The sequence below is a fragment of the Malaya genurostris genome, chromosome 1 (assembly GCF_030247185.1).
Source record: "Malaya genurostris strain Urasoe2022 chromosome 1, Malgen_1.1, whole genome shotgun sequence".
Taxonomy (NCBI): Eukaryota; Metazoa; Arthropoda; class Insecta; order Diptera; family Culicidae; genus Malaya; species Malaya genurostris.
The window spans coordinates 121,873,919-121,881,848 of record NC_080570.1 but is presented as its reverse complement, the minus strand read 5'-3'; positions in this window follow the sequence as shown (position 1 = coordinate 121,881,848).

Here is a 7,930-nt window from a genome sequence, read left to right as displayed (position 1 = left end):
ATAATTATGAAAATAACAATAAAAAACAATATAATATAGTACAATGAATTATATAATAAATAATAGAATAAATAAAATGATATGTTGCGATATGCTATGATATTATATTACTTGAATTTATATGTCATTTCTCATCCTCTCATTCTGCCATCAACGCATTCCATAGACCATTTGTCACCACAGACACACGTGTAGGCATGAAACTGGAACCAGTGAGAACCAAGCTCACCTTGTGATGACCTTGATATTTAGTTGAAAGTTACTTTAAAAATGATAACTTATAAGGAAAACAAATTTATATTTTGCGCAGAGGTACGTAGTAGTACTCATAATAAAACCTATAATATAATATAATATAATAAAATAAAATATAATATGATATAATACAATGCAGTATAATACCATACAACATGTTATATAATAACATAAAATAGTGTAAGACGATAATATATGAAATAATATGCTATGATACAATATAACAGTTGATGTCGTAATGTAAGTTACGCTCATCTAATAATAATAATAATAATAATAATAATAATAATAATGATAATAATAATAAAAATAATAATACTAATAATAATAATAATAATAATTAAAATAATAACAATAATACATGATGTAATAAACAACAGAATTATATGTTGTAATATACTATGATAAACACTGCATTTTAGGATGGGCTTCAACCTACATGTCATTTCGCACCCTCTCATCTGCTACTAACGCAGAAGGCGATAGCACCCAGTCGACGCCGTTCTATTGATCAAATGTCATCATAGACGCTCGGGGAGGCATGAGATAGGGACTTGTGAGGACTTAGTTATCTCACCATTTGACGACCGTTTTGTAATAACACTAACAAGTAGGTACAAATTTAATAAAAAAATTTTAAATTTACATACTTTGCGCCTGAAAAATATAGATTTAAACGTGACAACCATTCACGCTATACGAAATTGAACAAAACACACGGCGAATGGATCAAAGTTGTACGTACCGACGCGTACTAGTTTTGCATCGTCATTTTGAATGACGATTTAAATGATTTGGCACTCATCGCCCTATAATTTCGGAACCGGAATTCGAATCTGGATGAAATTGCACATTATATTTTTAGACAATGAGAGCTTTAATTTGAATTATGATTCGTGAAAATCGGTTTAACCGTTACGAGAAATCGTAGAGAGTTCCGTTTTTGAGCTTTTCTTCACTATTATCGGAAGCGGAAACCGGGGACTAGTAGTCCCAAAGTAGTTTTATATATTCACTAACTAACAAGCTCAGCAAACTAAAATAATTTAGCAGTAAGTTTCATCAAAATGTGCACCTCGTTTCGACATCGCTTGGGAAAAAATGCTGATGCAAATGAAAATTTTCCGGAAGCCGGATCTGGATCAACATTTCAGAAACTTTTTAAAGAATTTCAAGACCTTTTATTTGCTTCTTAGCTTGTGCAAATCCGAGAAAATTGAGTAAGCATTTTTTCATAGATTTTCACATATTTTCTTGTAACTCCGAAACCAGAAGTCAGATTCAAATTGAAATTCAGGAAAATTGTATGAGGCCAGAGGATCTTTCATTTGAATCTAAGTATGAGAACAGCGGTTCAGCCATCTCTGGAATCAGAAATCCAAACAAATTGGCTCAAATGGCACGTTTCCCTTGATATTTGGAGATTCGTGCCTTGCCATCAATTTGTTTTTAGCATCATTTTCCTGATATATAAGAGGGAATGATTGAAAGGAAATGGTAAGGGTTGGACTAGGAGGATGGGAAAAATTGACGACACAAAAACACATAAAAGCAGAAGTAAATTCTGCACCCCTAAGGGATGCTCAACAATCTGCTGGGGATCACATTTAGTGGAAGCAGAATTAAATTCTGAACCTCTACGAGGTCCCGAACAGTCTGCTGTTAATAAAACCTCCAACCCCCGAGAGGATTTAGAGATCTTACAAAAGCGACACCATTCTGCACTCCCGGAAGAATGCAGAACGATTCGCAGGATAAATTATTCGTCACGGTTTCGAAGGAATTCTCGATTTTTTCCTGTAACACGGCTCATTAGGCCATTTTTCGTCCATCATTTTAGCTATCTTATTCCACCAGGTCGTCATCTGATTGATGCCCTTGACAACCTTTCCCTTAAATCTCCTCTTCATGATTGCCCAGTATTTCTCAATAGGGCGGAGCTGGGGGCAGTTGGGTGGGATAAGGTTTCTCGGAACAAAACGGACCCCTTCTCTGCATACCATTCTTAAACGACTTTGCTGTAATGACAGCATGCCAAATCCTCCCAAAACATTACAGGATGGTCGTGGGATCGAATGAACGGCAAAATTCGTTTTTGGAGACACTCTTTTTGGCATAGTTCCGATGTCATTGTCTTATTTGTAACGAAAACTTTCGTTTTTTTTGCCACAGCTGCAAATGCCCTGCTAAATCATAAATTTTCTTGCTAATTTGTCGGCAAAAACAAATTTAAATTTGGCTGGAACATCCCCCCGAGCTGTTGCCAAGTAAAATTTTTTACCTGGGATTTGCCCGAAGTCAGCCTTGACATCGTCCATCAGAAGACACCCGTCGAACTTAGTCAGCACCTGGTCATATAGTTTCCGAGCACGAATTTTGACCACACTATTCTGTTTTATGGTACGATTTGGCTGTTTGCTAGCTCGATACGACTTGATTCCTTCCCGGAGTCTAGTTCTCCTCACGGTACTATGGGCAGCACCGAATTTTCTGACCAAATCACGGTCCGACAGATTAGGATTCCTCGTAATCGTTTTTAAAATCTTACCACGCAGTTTCCGGTCGACAGTTCCACTCCGACGATTGGCTTGAGGCTTCCGAATCGTCGTCAATGTTTCCTTATACCATTTGATAACGCGCCATACGGTATTTCTGGGCAATTTCAGTTGTTTAGCTAGCCTAGATGCAGACCACAATGGATTTTCCAAATAACTGTGCACAATTTTTTCCCTTCTTTCGGCTTCCATGTTGATTGTTTACAAAGTGCAATCGATTTGCGAAATATCAAAAATCATACGTGAAGCTGACAAAATTCCCGACACGTGGGCGCCAAGAACTTTCCAAATCCGTCCACCAGGAGCGCCACAATATGAGCAAAAGTTTGTTCCAATTCTAAATGAAGCAAGCTTTATACTTCTTCGGGTCTAACACTTTTGAAAAATCATTTATTATTTTCTTTATATTTTCTAATAGTGAAATATTTGAAGAATTTTCCGTGAAATTTTCAAGCCTATTGGAACGAAACTCTGTAAGTTATGGACCTTTATCTATGGCTAGCTCATTCTACGGCGCACAGGCCCAAGATTTCTACTTCGATTGAATTTTAAACTTGACAAAAACTTCTTGAAATGTTTCATTATAATAAAATATAAAAGAAAAATATGATTCTTTGAAAATGTTAGACCCTACGGGATCCCTGGAGTAATTAATTGTTTCCATTGATTTTATAGACAAAAATCTTTAAACGCGTTTTCCTCGAAAGCAGGTATTGAAAGTCCGTGTCCATCGTCATTCAAAAACTACTGCACCAATTTTTCTCAAATTTTGCACACACTTTCTACATATAAAAAACCAGACCCCAACGTTTTTCTTTTCGTTGTTTGTAACTTTGTGGAGGTTTAACAGCTACAAAATGGCGGATTTGTGAAAAATCGTAGTTTTCAATTTGAACAACCACCAAAAATTAAAAAAAAAATTAAAAAAATCAAACAGAAACGTTGAGGTCTAGAAAAACTTCTACTCTAAATATGCTGCGTTCGTTTGTTCACTTCTGATTAGTCTGCGCTGAGATACAGTGGACATCGAAGGTCGAATTTGGCACTGTCTGAAGTCAACAACAATTGTATTCTTTCGTATTGGCTTTTGTTCATTTGTTTCACTCATTTCGAGATCGTTCTCTTGTTAACTACACAATACTGTACTGGGTCTCTGCCGTTCCGAACGTAAACGGTTTTGTTTTGTCGACTGGCTTGGATAAGATGTGAAAGTATTTCTCAACTCAAGAACTCAAGTATTTCTCTTTGATGCTCGTTGATGACAAATATAGCAGAAAATTTTAAATTTGAATTATTTGTGTTCATGTCATACTACTGAAAATGTCATTATGTCGATACGTTAGATTCAAGAAGAGATATTCATGATCAAAAACATATCACTCTCCTAGAGGATAAATTTTGAAAAGGCTGCCCATAGTAAAGTAAGACGTATTCACAATAGAAAGTTTGAGAATCGCTGGAATAACTGTATCGGCCGGAAAGAGGACTACACAGAACAAAATGAAAGAAGGAAACATTATTTCAATCCCAACGAATTTACTTTTCATCCCACCGAATTTTATTGAAGAATATACTAGTCTAATGCTATCCGAGAATCAGTTACTTGAGTAACTCACATTCTACGGTAAAATTCCTTTCGTGGAAAAAAGCGAAATCATGAAAATGATCAAACACAAAATATCTACCGAAGGGAAAGAAGCGGGACACCGTCTTGTGGTCCTTCACCACGAAACTTATAAATAATAGCAATTTTATTCACATCAGAATCCCTCGGACGTCGCCTCCAAGTTTTTTGAGGGATAATCGTGGCACGCCAAACCACATTTTACACGGTAGGAAAGAATTGGTCTCGGTTTGTGGCATCCATAAAGTTTTGCGAGCCAAATTTTCGGAAAAAGATATGATTTATAAAGGTACGCGGCTTGCGAAAAGCGGTCCGCTTATCCAGTTTATATACCGCGAAATTGCGGCCGGTTTCGGGGTCTCTCCGGCAACTGCCGGCAGCTGCTTCGGATATGCTAATGGAAGGGTTCCGGCCGGTGCTTGTTTGACAGGATGCTGAGATGAGATTTAACTGAGTGGTGCAATTTGTCTACACGGTCTACGCGAGGTCCTTCTTCCATTTATTTACTCAGAAGCTGCTCAGTAAAGCGAGGCAAAGTGTGCCCGTTTAGCAGGCGTTATTTGTTATTTGCTCTCAATCATCCAATTAAAAATTAAACATCCTCTTTGATTGCGCCAGTTCGAATCGGAAACTGGCAGTCGCGCGGTCCTCATCCATCCATCCATCCATTCCTAGCAGCCGAGTTCTAATGCTTGAATCGCGCAGCAGCTCGTAAATTGACTGTTTAACTGAACTTAATCAAAAGCTACTAACGATGAGAAATCACTGCCGAGCTGGCAGGATTCGGAACGAAGTCGGATGTCTTCATAATACCGGTGGGGGATTACTGGAATGAAGTACAAGGCTCCGAAAGCGGTTTCTCTTTCTTTCATCTTGTGACCGAATCGACAGATCCGAGTCAAGGCCAGCTCCGAGCTCCGGTGCTATATTTCTCCGATGACAGACAATTTGGCACTGCTCCGAATGGGTTAAATTATCATGATTTATTCCGGGCTGGTGCCTCGTACGAAAACACTTTCCACTAAGTTCGAGCATGGAACAAAGTTTCAAAATCGCCAGCCACGCATATGGTAAACAAGTATTTTATTGAGGCATAAATCTGTCCAAAACTACCACCGACACCGGCTTTCTGCCAGAGTTGCAACCCAACGATGAGCCAACACCTCGTCCTGCACCAACACCGGCAGAGGTCGGGGTCAATTTTTGCTATGATTTAAGGTTTCCCTGTCCCGTGAGCGTTGGAAGAATGAACTACTAATAACTTCTGATGCACTTAACAGAGTGGCAGGATTTTAGCAAACACCCGCAGATCGGAAAATGGCAAGTGTATTAATTTTGCTACAAACTTTGGAAATGATCCACATAATTGATTACTCACTAATTGCACTGTTAAAATAGTTTCACATTTGGCTCTCGCTTCCACTCTTTAGTAGAGATTAAAAAGTGTTTTGCAAACAGCATTAACTTTACGTCTACTTAGCGGTTCATAATGAATCATTAGGTGGCGTTAGTAGATAAAAATAAACTGTTAGTGCACTGATGAATCCAAGAAGAAAAAGTTAGATCCCATCCCGATCAGAAGAGAATGTTTAAAGAATATCATAATATGTAATTTATTTCAGAATGGCAAAATAGATTTATTTGGTATTGGTTAGGTTGAACTAAGAGCTAAAATACCAAAAACTTACTCCATTCATACCAGATTCAAAAAGAGTTGAGCTATTTAATATGTCAAAACAATACCACAAAAATATTAGTTCATACCAAATTTGTTTGTTGATGTCTGTTTGTACCCAATCTTAATAACTACGATTTCATCGTGCTGATCTTAAAATAGAATCACAGACATAAACTATTCAAAATTTAAGAGTATGGAATTTGCTAAACGAAATTAATTAGGAGAAGCTTAATTGCGTACTTGTAAAGCTAATTTAATTGCGAAATTTCTTGAACATGTGTGTTATAGATTAAACGCACCCCAACGCATTTTGAAGGTAGATTTCGGCGGTTTCAATACAAGGAATCAGAACAATTTGGGTCAAATGGCACGTTCCCCGTGATATTTGGAGATTTGTGCCTTGCCATCAATTTGGTTTTAGCATCATTTTCTCGATATATAAGAGGGAAGGATTGAAGGGAAATGGTAAGGTTTGGACTAGGAGGATGGGGAAAATTGACGACACAAAAACACAAAAAAGCAGAAGTAAATTCTGCACCCTTAAGGGATGCTGAACAATCTGCTGGGCATTTGGTGGAAGCAGAAGTAAATTCTGAACCTCTGCGAGGTCCCGAACAGTCTGCTGTAAAACCTATTTAGGTTTGTTACTATGTGCATTTCTTCTGATGAACGATGCACAGTTAATCAAACCTCTAACCCCCGAGAGGATTTATAGATTTTACAAAAGCGACACCATTTTGCACTCCCGGAAGAATGCAGAACGATTCGCAGTATGTACGAGCAGAAGTAAAATCGATACCGTTAAGTACGTTTCATTTCCCACATTAAAATTCATTGGGAACATTATACACGGTATAATCGTATTGCAAACTTAACGCAATGTCGTCGTTGCCAAGGCTTCGGCCATGGAACCAAAAATTGTCATATAAATCTACGGTGCTTGAATTGTGGTAAATCGCATTCGAAAGACGTTTGTCCAATGAATAAAACCACTGATAAATTTACATGTTCAAATTGTGATGGAAATCATAAATCCAATTATTTAAAATGTCCTGTCAGGGAAAAATTTTCAAACGCTCATTCGCTTAGACAACAAGTCAAATCAACGACCTTAAATTTACAGAACATACCTGAAAATCAAAAAACCGTTACAAATGCCACGCCTAATTCATCTAAGGCACTTATTTCTTCGAATTTAAAACCAAAAACAGGTACGCCTTCTTCTAACGAAAACAATTCATTGACAGGTAGATCGACCTCGTCATCATCTTCTTCTAATGTCAGTTACGCTAGTGTAAAAGGTAAAAATCTTCCACTTAATTCTTCTAATGTAAATAATCAAAACACAGGAACGCCGTAACAGGTAGAGGTAGAAATACACCACTTAATTCTTCTAATGTAAATAATCGGATCAAATCGGATGACAATTTGCAAATAATTTTATAATGAATTCAAAATTTAACAGTGATGTTAAATAATTATTTGAATATTTTAAATTGGAATGCTCGATCATTGAAATCGAGTGAAGATGAATTTTATAATTTCCTCAAAGTTCACAAAATTCATATTGCCATTATGACAGAAACTTTTCTTAAACCAAATGTCAAATTGAAAAGCAATCCACATTATATGGTTCATCGATTTGACAGGTTTACTGGAATGGGTGGTGGAGTTGCCATTTTTGTCCAACGGCAAATTAAACATCGAATTTTACCTTCTTTCAATACTAAAGTTATTGAAAGCTTGGGAATCGAAGTTGAAACCATTCATGGAATTTATTTCATCGCTGGAGCATATTTGCCATTTCAATGCACCGGC